Here is a 14,078-nt window from a genome sequence, read left to right as displayed (position 1 = left end):
AGCTTACTTAAAGTCTATAGATGAACGAGTATGGTTTGCCATTGTGAACGGTTGGAGTCCACCAATGTACATGATAAATGAAAAACTTATTGAGAAACTGATTGAGTCATGGGATAGGATAGATTATGAAAAAGTCGGCTGGAATAGCAAAGCAATAAATGTAATTTTTAGTTGTGTTTCCTCAGAAGAATTTAGAAGAATTTCTACTTGTGAGATAGCAAAATAAGCTTGGACAATCTTAGAAACTACTCACGAAGGAACTATGGCTATAAAACTTTCAAAACTTCAGAAGTTGACTACTAGTTTTGAAACTCTATGTATGAAGGAGAATGAGACATTTGATGAGTTCTATGCAAAGTTAAGTGATATAGTCAACTCTAGTTTCAAGCTAGGAGAGAAAATTCCTGAAAACATAATTGTCCGTAAGATCCTTAGGTCTCTTCCAGAAAGATTTTAGGCAAAAGTTACAGCTATTAAGGAAAGTAAGGATATCGATTCTATGAAAGTTAAATAATTGGTAGGAAATCTATAAATATTTGAGTCCAGTCTTTCAAAATCGAGGAAGTCCAAAGGGATGACCCCATCCATAGTTGAACAAAATTTAGAGGAGTCTGATGATGAAGGTGATTTAGATGTTGAGATGTTGGCTATGTTTGTCAAAAAGTTCAATAAATTCTTTCAGAAGCCAAACAAGTTGAATGCTGAAAAACTTGAGAAAAGCAAAGCCTTTGTGAAAAAAAAGAATACTATGAGTTCGAATACACGTGTGAGCAACAACAATGTCAAACAGAAAAATAAGAATTCTGAGAATAAAGTTCAATGTTTTGAATGTTCTAGTTTTGGACACATCGCACAAGAATGCCCTAATCATCTTAAGAGGAAGGGTAAAGCTATGAAAGTTACTTGGGATGACTCAGATGAATCTGATGATGATTCTGAAAAAGACGAAGAAAACTTTATAGCTTTTGCCTCTTCTCTACTTAATACTGACTCTATTGTTGATACTGATAGTACAGATGATCAGGATATGTTACCAGCTGAGGAAGATGAATCTGAAATTCAAAAGGCATATAATGACTTGTACCTGGAGTCGTTTAAACTCAAGAAAAACAATCTTAGACTACTTCAACGACTCAAGGTAATCGAACCAGAAATAATTCAATTTGAGGAGAAGTACAAATTGGAACTTCAACGTGTCAAAGACCTTTCTGAACAACATGACAATGCGAAAAATAAAATGAAGGCTGATGAAATTGAACTAGAGCGATTGCATAAGGAAGTGACATTTCTAAAAGGGAAGAACAAACTTGACGAGATTCTAAAACCTCACATCTCTGGAAAAGACAAATATGGTGTTGGATACACTAGTAATTCAAATAATAACAAAAGTGTCTTCGTTTCTGCAGGTATACAAAAGGAAGAATATCTGAAGTCATCAACCACATTTATAAAGCAATCATGGATGAATGCTTCTAAACTGAAGTTGAATCTATAAACTAGTGAATCTTTAATGGCACCAAAGGTAAACTTTAGTCACACTCCTTAACAAAAGGTGAGTAGAAAAGGGTTTGTTCCGACATGCTATCATTGCAGCATTCTAGGGCATATTCGAGCTTATTGCAAATTTTTGCAAAAACCTATAAGTGTTTTCATTTATGGGATGAAAACAAAGGTCATATGGGTCAAGAAAAGTGATTTGAAATGTTATGTTGTGCATACAACCTTGAAAGCTTTAAATTCTGATTTGTGGTATTTAGATAGTGGCTGTTCAAGACATATGTCGGGTGACAAGTCCTTATTTTCTAATCTTGAAAAACATGAAGGGGGAGTTGTGACATTCGGAGATGGTAATTCATCCAAGGTAATAGGTAAAGGAAAGGTAAATTCTCCAGGGGTTCCTATTTTTAAAAATGTTCTTTATGCTAAGGGCTTGAAAGTAAATCTACTAAGCATTAGTTAATTTTGTGATGAAGATTATGATGTATAATTCTCCAAAACTGATTGTACTATTCTAGATCATGGTGATAATGTTATATATTATGGATCTAGAATATCTGATAATTGCTATGTTGTTGGAACTTCACATAAATTGAAATATAACAGTGCCTCTTTCGACATTGCAGATCTTTGGCATCAACGTCTTGGACATGTGAATCACAAGGAATTACTTATTCTATCCAAACAAGAAGTGGTAAGAGGAATACGTAAGATAAAAGAAATGTCAAAAAGAGTGTGCGATTCGTGTCAAATTGGAAAACAAATTCGGATCTCACACAAGAATGTAAATGTAGCTACCACTGACCGTGTGCTACAATTAGTTCACATGGACTTGATGGGTCCAACAAAAATAGAAAGTCTTGGAGGTAAACGCTATATATTCTTAATGGTCGATTATTACTCTAGATATACCTGGGTTGTCTTTCTACGTGAGAAGTCTGAAACCTTTGAAGTTTTTAAATCACTATGTTTAAAATTGCAGAATAAAAAATCTACTACCCTAGCTAGGATTCGTTCTGATCATGGTAGAGAATTTGAAAATAAATTTTTTTTCCATATTTTGTGATTCTCTTAGTATTCAGCATGAGTTTTCAGCTCCTATAACTCTACAACAGAATAGGATTGTGGAAAGGAAGAACCGAGTTATGCAGGAAATGGCTAGGGTTATGCTTCATGCTAAAAAGGTTACTCAAAGGTTTTGGGCAGAGACGGTCAATATAGCAGTACATGTGATAAATCGTGTTTATCTAAGACCAGATACAAAAATGACTACATATGAAATCTGGAAAGGTAAGAAACCTAGTGTTAAATATTTTTGAGTTTTTGATAGTAAATGATATATCTTGCGTGATCGAGAACATTTGACTAAATTTGATACTAGAAGTAGCGAAGGCAACTTCTTAGGGTACTCTAATAATAGCAGAGCCTACGGAGTATTTAATATTGACACTTCTACTATTATGGAATCTGCTAATATTATGATAGATGAATCCACGACTTATATAACTGAATCTACTCCTATTTTTGCTTCTGCAGATACATATGACAAAGAAATTGGAAAGGAGCTTGATCTACAAATTGAGAATCAGGATGAGGACAAAGTTGAAATAAACAAAGATGACTACAACGTACTAGAACCATCTGCCAGAGTGAAATCAAATCATCCACTATCACAAGTGATCGGAGACGTAAATGAACCAATTAAGACAAGACGACAAATCCAAAGTGAGGTATCATTTACTTGTTATACATCTTCTTTTGAACCTAAAAATGTGAAGGAAACATTGTTAGACGATTCTTGGGTTAATGCTATGCATGAGGAATTAGAGCAATTTTCTAGGAATGATGTTTGGTATTCAGTTCCTAGACCTAAGAATGTGAACGTCATTGGAACAAAATCGATTTACAAAAATAAAAGTGATGAACATGGCAATATAGTTCGAAATAAAGCTAGACTAGTAGCACAGGAATATATTCAGGTTGAGGGTATAGATTTTGATGAGATATTTGCTCCTATTGTTAGATTAGAGTCTATTCATATACTGCTTGCTATTGCTTGTCATTTAAAATTTAATTATTTCAAATGGATGTTAAAAGTGCTTTCTTGAATAGTACTCTGAATGAAGACGTTTATGTGGAACAACCAAAGGGGTTCGAAGATCAAAAATTTCCTTATCATGTGTTTAAATTGAAAAAGGACCTCTACGGGCTAAAACAAGCTCCAAGAGCTTGGTATGAGAAGTTGACCACTTTTTTAGTGGATGCGGAATTCACTCGAGGGGGAGTGGACAAGACATTGTTCATTAGACGTGTGAACAGGAGTTTAGTTGTGGCTCAAATATATATGGATGACATTGTCTGCAATCACGTTCAAACGCACCGCGTCAAAAGTTATGTGTTTGTTAGGATTTATTAGAGTTGTTTAACTTAGTTGATAAGTCCCTAAGGTGAGTCTCTATAAATATGTAGAGAAAACATTAATTGGAGTTTATCTTGGATAATTGAAATTGGCTTTGGCCTTTATCTCGTTCTCAACTTGTTTCTAGCCGTTGGCACCCTCTCTTACCTCCCTTCTTCCACTGCCCAAGTCTTTGGTCAGCCTCCTCCAACTTCTAACCACCCGTCTTCTACAGCAATTTCTCTCCCTTCACACCAAGGAGTTACCCTAACATATATCTAGCCTTTGGAGGGCTATCAAGCTAGGATTCAATTAACCTTTGGCCACTATTTGATCAATATCTTGAGATTTAACCGTCCAAATCCTATGATATTAGATTTATTGGAAATTCTCTCCAAGAGCAACAACATATCCAAAATTAAGAAGGATCCATTGGCTAGATTGTTCGCAAATCCCTTCGGAAATTACAAGCTTCATCGAGTCCAAAATTGTTACGGATCGGATCAGGCTGGTTCGTAACAGTGTTTAACTTTATGAGCTTAGTAATTTGCTATCATGACCTTAGCTTATACTTGGACAATCTCGTCCATCAACTATATTAGTATAGGATCAAAGTAGTCTTCATTACATTAATTGTAATTTGACCCATCAATGATTACATATACCAATACAGGTAAATGGCATAGATCAATCACGGATGTATGGCATGGAAACTACATGCAATGTAATTCTTACATATTTTTTCCAACTAATCCTACTTTACTTTACTGAGATCATTATTTTAAAAATAACTTAACTAAGTGCAGTAAACTCAATATTTTTTCTTGTAGAAAATAATTCAAATATCTAGAAATTATATAAAGTAAAAATTTAAAGCAATAAATGAAAAAAAAATACAAACTCTCAGTAAAATAAAAATATTTGCAAATAAAACAACACTCATATAAGCAGCGTGCTCATGAAAGACTTTGGGTAGTAATCCTTTTATGAGCAGATTTGATATCATTGAGTTTGTACCAATTTGCTCTATAGATATCTATTCATCATGCACTCTCTTTTTATAACTAGGAATATGAAATTAATATGCTTTGACTTTGTGGAGCTCATGTTGTTATTGAAATACAAAACTACTAACTTATTGTCATAAAATAATTTGAATAGTATTTTTAATACCCTCCAAAATACGCAACCTAGTGACAAATTCTGCAACCATATTTTATGATTGGATGCCTCATAACATGCTACAAACATTGATGCCATGATGGACAAAGCTATGAGTGTTTGCTTGGCAGACCTCAAAGAAATAGCTCCACCAGCCAATAGATAAATATAGCTTGATATAGATCTCTTGCTATCTTGTTATCTAGCAAAATCTGAAATGAAATACCTGACAATCTCTAACTGATATGATCTCCTATATATGAGCATGTACTCCTTTGTTCTTTGTAAATATTTTATCACCCACTTGACTACTTTCTAATATCCATGTTAGGGTTACTTAAATATCTACCTAACATGCCAACAATGTACGCAATATTTGAATCGTATATACATGAGCATACATTAAACTCCCTACAACTGAAGTATAAGGAATCTTTTGCATTTTTTTTAATTTTAAGAGTATTTTTTGTGTAACGCCCCCCACCCCAAAAGAAATATTTAAGCGAGAGGCACATGTCTCGCACGTGCCCACCCTCACTTCCCCCATCCCTTGGCCTGTTTTGGCCTGACAAAGGCATCCCTTTCCAAGGAAAGGGGAGGAAGGCAGCCCTAGCCCCCCCCCCCCCATACACACACCACTATCAACGTGCATGGAGGGGGGCAATTTCGGGCAGGCAAACGGTGCTTCGAGCTGCGCTTTAGGTGCTAGTGGTTGGCCGCCGGCTTTGGTGCTCCTCCCCCCCTCATGAGGTGGAGAATTGGTGGGGGAGGGGGAGGGGGAGGAGGTGGACCACCAAGCTAGGGTTGGGGATGGCCCAGCCCGAGTGCATCGGAACTTCAACACTCAAGCTAGGGCGTGGAGCCAGTGGGGCTGCGAGCTGGGCTTGGCCCAGCCCAAAAAGCTCTGCCTTGGGCCTTTTGAGCTTCGTCTCACTCATTCTTGGGGTTGGGGTTGGGCAGAGATTGAATTAGATTTTTCTTTCCTCCTTATTATGATCCTACAGTGATAATATTAATTGTCCTCTCTTTTTGTCCCCCGTAAATTTAAGATTTTGGTGCTGACCTAGTGATCATATCACAGAGTTTCGTGAGACCAACACTCACCCGGGGCTAGCCGTGATTAGGTGGGGCCTAGTCATTGCTAGGGGATTTTAGTGAATCTAAGCAAGTGGTCTATCCACTCCTAAACTATTATTTGATGTGATGAATGACAGCATGAGCATATATGACCTGCTAATATTTGTATTGTAGCAAAATCTGTTTGATTAACACATTGGTTGACATAATTAGTTATTAATTTAAATATGATGTGCCACATGCTTAGATAACCTTGCTTACTATCCTATTATGCTAGACTTATTTATCTGAACATGACACTTGCACACATGCACGACCTAAAAAGAGATAATTTTTATATCTCGATGGTACCCAACACCTCCCCAGCCAAGGTTAGGAGCAGGAGATATTTATAGTGTTATATAGTAAGGCCTACGTTTGAGGTCTAAGTATGTGGATCTTAGATAATCAGGCAACCGTTTCACTAGGTGATGGGCAATTTACTGTCAATCGATGAGAATCAACCCCTTTAGGGTGTTTAAACTAGAGAGTAAGGGTAGAATAGCGTAGATCTAGTGGTACTTGATGACGTAAGGTAAAAGTGTCCGTGAATGACAACTTATGAGATTACCGGACCATGGTGCGATGATGTTGAGCCGCAGACTCGGATGGTCGTATCGATGTGCGGTACTGACTTCGGTAATGGGCTTACAACTAGGGTCCTTAGTCTGCAGAGACGGATGTATAATCATGCTGTTCGTCGAGTTACGAGCAAGCGATTCTACTGCTAGGGTCTACCCTCCCTTGAGGGCCGCTATTATTGATGAGCAAATGTAGGAGTCGAGGGCCTGCGTTAGGAGGCGTACCATGCATAAATAATGGATAAATTAACTATAATCTTGTCGGACTATGTTTGCCATTTCATGACATGTATACTTCAATTTACGATATATATTGTTTTGCATAGTGCACTTTCTAGTATCTTATTTTGAGCCATGTATGTTATTAATCCCGATGAATAATTAGTGATAGTAATAGGCCCATTTCATGTTGATATTGGATGTAGATTGACCTACACCCTTGTGGAATGCTTGGCAACAGCTAGCTAGTAGGGCGATAGGCCTTTTATTTTCATGCTTTATTCCGAACTTGTATTAAGGGATTTATGTCCCCTTATTGTAGTTACTTTGGGCATGTACTTTTGTAGAGGATGGTTACCCATTTTATTATATTACGAATAGATTTGTTATGGCCTGTAGGCCCCATTCTTTGTATTACACTTAATTTGCTTGAGATTCTTGTTTTGATGGTGTGTTGTTGAGCTCCTAAGTCCCCATGTGACCCTCACACAAGGGTAAGCCTCATGAGAGCCACGTGGCGATATTTGGTTGTTACACTTTGGGAACTAGATAAGATTGAACTTGTCTTCTTTAATGACAGGGGTGTCACCTGGTATGCATTTTGCATGCCAAACCTATTGAAAACTTTATCAATATAGCTCCTTTGAGACAATCCTAGAATACCTCAAGAACGATCTCGATGCATCACTAAAATTTTTCATCTCAAATTTCTTTGATAAAAATGTCTTAATGTTATGCAACATGTCTATATCATTTATGGCAAACAATATATCATCAACATATAAAACCAAGAATATGTGTTTACCTCCACTAAACTTATGATACACACATTCATCAATAACGTTTATCTCAAAATCAAATGAGATAATGACTTGATGAAATTTGAAGTATGACTGACGAGATGCTTGCTTGAGCCCATAGATGGATTTGGTCAATTTACATACTATATTCTTTGGGTCTCCTAACACAGTTTTCTATGTGCACCTAGATTATTTTTAAAATGTCACCATTAAGAAATATTGTTTTGACATTTATCTAATGCAACTCAAGGTTAAAATGTGCAACAATTGCTATGATTGTCCTAAAAGAGTCTTTTGTAGAAACTAGAGAGAATATATCTTTAAAGTCAATTCCTTCCTTTTGAGTATAATCTTTAGCTACATAACATGTTTTATACCTCTCCACACTACCATTTGAATTCATTTTTGTTTTAAATATCCATTTATAACTAATGGATTTCACACCAGCTAGTAATGGGACAAGTTCCCAAACTTTACTGTCTTACATAGACTTGTACTCCTTATTCATGGTTTCAATCTATTTTTAAGAGTTAGAACCTTGCATGGCTTGATGGAAGTTGATTGGATCATTTTCTATGATTCTACTTTTTTTCCTCATGTTACTAGAGAAATATGATATAATCATCTAAAATTATATTTCTTCTTTCTCTCATAGATCGCCTTAAGGGCATAAACTCTTGATGTTATTGAGTTTTGATACGATTCGGACTTCACCAATGTGGTCTCGAGCATGGATACACTTTAGGGATATCTTTGTCTTTTGTTTTAGTGTTTAATTCTAAACACATAAGTTTTTTGTATATCGCATTCGAACGCAAGTAGAGTGCATTCGAATGCCTGCATCAGGTTCGCACATCTAGAGAGTGCGAATTGTGCATTCAAATGCACCTGCGAACGTCTGCATCGCGTTCGCAAATCTAGAAAAGTGAGAAATATGTGCGTTCGAACGCGCTGCGAACGCCTGCATCGCGTTCGCAAATTCAGAGAAGTGAGAAATATGTGTGTTCGAACGTAGTCGGCGAAAATGCACTATTTATGGTTATTTTTGAATTGTTTGGTTAGCCTCTAAAGGTGTAGATGGCAACCATGGAGTCATTATTGATGAATTAAGTATTTTGCCTTGTCTCCTGATACGATTCGGACTTCACCGACGTCGTCTCGAGCATGGATTCACTGTAAGAGTGTTTTTATTTCATGTTTTAGTGTTTAATTTCCATTAAAATAAGTTTTCTGTAAGTCGCGTTCGAACGCGGGTGGAGTGAGTTCGAACGCGGTTTGTGAACAGGGTTGTGAACGTGGTGAAGAGAATATACTGTGCGTTCGAACGCGGTGCGTTCGAACGCACTGTGAACGCCTGCATCGCGTTCGCAAATACCGACAGGCGCGTTCGATCACGCGTTCGAACGCCTGCATCACGTTCGCAAGTCCAGAAGAGCTAATTCGGTGCGTTCGAATGCGGTCGGGCGAGTTCGAATGCGGTCGGCGAAAATTGTGTTTTAGGGTTAATGTGAGTTGTTGGTTAGCCTATAAAAGGATGTGTAGGGCAACCAAAATTGGTATTGATTATTGAGATTGAGTTTTGCCTTGCCTTCTTCGTCTTCTTCGCTCCCGTTCTCTCAATCCCCGGCGACGCCGCTTCTAACCTCCCTCGTCCGGCTAATCACCCTAGTCCCTTAGGGGTGGCCCTCTTTTCCCCCTTCGTCCAATCTATCCCACACTTGCCCTAATCCTTCCATCAACCACAACCCTTCCACCATCACTTTTCACTGGTGCCACCACATTAACGCCGGTCCACCACCATCCACCATTACCTAGGATCACGTGCCTCCATCCACGGATCCAAAACAAACCACCTGACCTTCGTCCACTAAACGGACTATATATCGAGATCCCCAACTCCGATTTGCCTGAAACTTAATTTGTTGGAAAGCTCTTTTACGAGGCTACAACATATCAAAATATCACGTCGATCCGATGACAGAATATTTTGGGATCTAATTTCAAAGTTCCGTGCCAGATCGTATCAAGCTAGTATCAGAGCCTTAGCCCCAAAGAGAAGATCGTATCAATCTGGTATCAGAGCCTTAGCGCCAAAGAGAAGATCGTATCAATCTAGTATCAGAGCCTTAGCCCCAAAGAGAAGATCGTATCATCTCCTTCGTCTTTTTCTCTCCCGTTCTCTCGATCTCCGGCGACGCCACTTCTAACCTTCCTCGACCGGCTAATCCCTTAGGGGTGGCCCACTTCTCCCCCTTCTTCCAATCTATCCAACACTTGCCCTAACCCTTTCATCACCCATAACCCTTCGACCACCACTTATTCACCGGTGCCACCCCATTAACGCTGGTCCACCACCATCCACCAGCATCTAGGATCTCGTGCCTCCATCCACGGATCCTAAGACAAACCTTCTGACGTTCATTTACTAATCAGATGATATCTCGAGATCCCTATATCCAATTCACCTAAAACTTGATTTGTTGGAAATCTCTTTTCCGGGGCTACAACATATCAAAATCTTAAGTCGATTCGATGATGGCATCTTTCGATCCCGTCCAGATCTAATCAAATCAGAATAGATCAAGCCTTGGCCTAAAGAGAAGATCGTATCAAACTGGTATTAGAGCCACCATTCCTCGGACACGTGTTTCCTATGACGACAACCAGAGCCATGGCTGCACGGCGAGATGAGGAAGAAGAGATTCTCCCAATAGAGGAGGGGGAAACGGTTGCGGGCACTTCCGCCCGCGAAACCGCCTGATCAAATCGGAATATGGAAGAACCTAGTGTTCAAGTCGTGTTGTGGTCTTTTTCCGAACAAATGGCCATCAACAACCAGATGATGATGGAGATGATGCGGGAATTACAGGCGATAAGGGAAGCCATGGCGAATGGGAACGCACAATGGACCCCACGACGAATGGGAACGCACCATCGACCCCACGATGCGAGTACACTCCTATGAACCCGCTGCTACCAGTTCAAAATTTGCAACCACAAGAACTGCTGTTGCCACCCCCCTATGGGCAAAGACAAGCAAGGATGATTCCACCAGGCCCAGTTGTAGGTGAACCCATTTGACGAGCGAACCACTATAGAGATCGCCTTAGAGATCTAGATCTGTGGGCGAGGCAATACGAACTGGAACCGCGTCGAGTTAATCAAAATCGAAGAAAGGATCATCAACCATTCATGGTGCATCCTACTCCGGTTAGACAAGGACTTGGATATGATCAGAATCGAGACAACAGCATCCGTGGGCAAATTGTGTGTCTCGAATTTCCCAAGTTCAAAGGTGGCGATTCGATCGATTAGTTGTATAGGGCAGAGCAATTCTTCGCATACTAGGGTACAACGGAAGAATATAAGGTGACACTTCGAGCTTCCACCTTGAAGATGCAGTGCTTCATTAGTTCGAGTAGCCAATGCCCATGAGGCTATTGAAACTTGGGCTAACTTTTGCGCCGATATCACACGGTGATTTGGAGTGTCGGGGTATGAAGACTTCGATGCTCTCCTCTCAAAGACGGTGCAAAGGACCATGGTTGGGGCATACCAAGAAGAAGTTGAGAGGATAAAAAGCCGATGCCAATCCCCATGGACAGATCAGCAACTTTGCAGCACCTTCATCTCCGGGCTACAAGGAGACATACAAGTTGACGTGAGGGCTTTAAGACCTAGAACCTTAAAGGAGGCCTTCGAAGATGCGGTTCTCATGGAAGACAAACATCGAGCCAAAAAGTTACATCTGAAATAGAACTGTATGAGTCAAGGAAGTCGCAATCAAGCTCAACCAACCATAGTGTCAGGAAATGTTACCGGTGTACCAAGAACCGCTGCTGCAATGGTGCCTCCTCGAGCACCCCTAAAGCCATCCCAAGATGTGAAGTACGCACCTAGAGGTCCGAGACGAGCACTCACACCTGCTCAAGTGGAGGAACGAAGAGCCAAAGGCCTATGCTTTTGTTGTGATGAGAAGTTTGTACTCGGACATCGTTGCGCTAAACCGATGGGATCGGTGATACTAATAGACCGCAGCCAATCGGCTTCGGCCAGCTGGACCCGCGGGCCCCGGCACCGCCGGTACCCCTCCTCCACCGCCTTCTCTCTCTCTAAATCTCTCTCTCTCTCTCTCTCTCCCTCTCGACCACCCCCTCACTCTACTCTCTCTATACCGACACCTTCCCTAGAGCCGTCGCTGTCATCGGTGAGACCCCCCCTCTCTCTCTCTCTTTCTTGCCCGGGGTCAGGCTCGTCAGAGTCGAGCCGCCGGCGAGAGGCCAGCCGCTGGCTGGCCAGCAGCGACCGGTGCCCTCCCCGCCAGCCTGGGTTCGCACCTCCCTCCCCTTTTCTCTTCTCTTTTTCTTCTTCCTTCTTCTTCCTTCTCCCTTTCTTCTTCTTCTTCCTCAGCTGCTTCTTCTCTCCTTATTTTCTACAACAGTGTTGGACTCGACTCAGCACTATAGCAGGCCAGTGCTATGCCAAGCCCAGCACTAGTATTAGTGATCCCTTAATGTTTTTGTTAATTTTTATTATTCATTATTTTACTTAGGTATTTTTGTATTAATTAATACAAATAGATTTAGACATTATTTATGTTAATACATATTCATCATTATGATTATTGCTAATTATAATTAATTAATGATTGATTAGGTTGTAAACTATTACACATAAATATAGGTCATACGTATATTTATTTAGTTATTTATTTACTTATATGTATATTAGATTAATAGATAGATTTGTAAATTATAATTATCAGATTTATATTCTAATATTCTTATGATATACATTTTAAGTAATTCTATTAATTTATTATATATTGTTATTTTTGTAACAAATAAAATACTAGGCTTATGTATTTATTTATTATTTTATAAAGTAATTTCTAATTAATCAAGATATAATTATAGTTAGGTTTTCATCTATATTTATATTTTTTTATTTGTAATTAAAAATCTAACTAGTTATAAAGATAAGCATGATTATATGATTTTATCTAGAGATGATTACAGTCGAGTATATTTTATCATGCATTTGATTATGCTGATCTGGGATAGGAGTACATTGGTGATATATATAGAGATGATTAGAGATGATTCTACTATTATGATTATATACCGAGTTGATATGTAGCATGAGTATGCATGTAATAGATTAGTATGAGTATGCATATGTTGACGATATAGTCGGAGACTACATTGCATCATTTTCTTTTGATTCCTATTCCACCTAAATTCCTGTTATGATGAAGGTATGACATGGAGATTTATTTATACATTTGTCGAAGATTATATACTTTTACTAATTATGACATGACATGTTATTTATTTTTCATTTATATATTATTGAGGAACATTCATATACTCATTCATGACATGATGCTCTTTTTGATTCATATTATTTAATACATGATTTACTCTTTGTTTGACATCACTGATTTAGGATAAGGTCTATTCACTGAGTCTTTTGCTCATGACTCTCTTTATTTCTTTTCTAACCCCCTCAGATATGTGGTACGTGATAGCGACTTGAGATATTTTGAAAAGATATTTTAGAGCGATGATGAGGTGAGTTATAGATACGAGACGGTATAGATGATAGTTTATATAGGAATTGAGTTGTACTAGTATTTGATAATTATACTCTGTTGTATTAGACGATGAATTGTATAATACAAGTCGAATCATAGTGTACTCTTATATTAGTCATTTTAGTTGTATCTTGATGGTTTGTTGTGGCCTATGTGGGTCCTGCCAGATTATGTAGTGGTTTAATATATATTATTGTGGACTAGGATATTCATATGTTAACAGGTTTATTTGGTTAATAATATGATTTAATTTGTGATGGGTTATGTGATCATGGATATGTTAGCAGGTACTATTTGATGATGTCATGATTGTATGTGTACTATGCGTACGGGCCCCGTCCGTCCTGTCGCGTGCGCCGCGCGTGCCGTGTGGGCACGTGGGCTTGCACGTGCCCGTGCCGAGTGGGGGCATTACAAACCCCGAGGATAAAAAGCCGCTGACATGCAAGATCTGTTGTAGGAATTCAAGGATCTCTTCGAGGAACCCCAAGGATCTCTTCGAGGAACCAAAACTTCCAGGGCTGAACTAGCAAATGTTCGGCCCTATCGGTACCCACATGTCTAGAAGGAAGAGATCAGCAAATTGGTGGTGAAAATGCTCGAGCAAGGGATTATTCAACCGAGTAGAAGTGCCTACTCGTCGCCGGTGCTGCTGGTTCGGAAGAAAGACGGGAGTTGGCGATTTTGCGTCGACTACCGAGCCTTGAATG

The sequence above is a fragment of the Typha latifolia genome, chromosome 4, assembly GCF_019914945.1.
Source record: "Typha latifolia isolate L0001 chromosome 4, TyphaL0001v2, whole genome shotgun sequence".
NCBI classification, from domain to species: domain Eukaryota; kingdom Viridiplantae; phylum Streptophyta; class Magnoliopsida; order Poales; family Typhaceae; genus Typha; species Typha latifolia.
Note: the sequence above shows the minus strand (reverse complement) of the source record.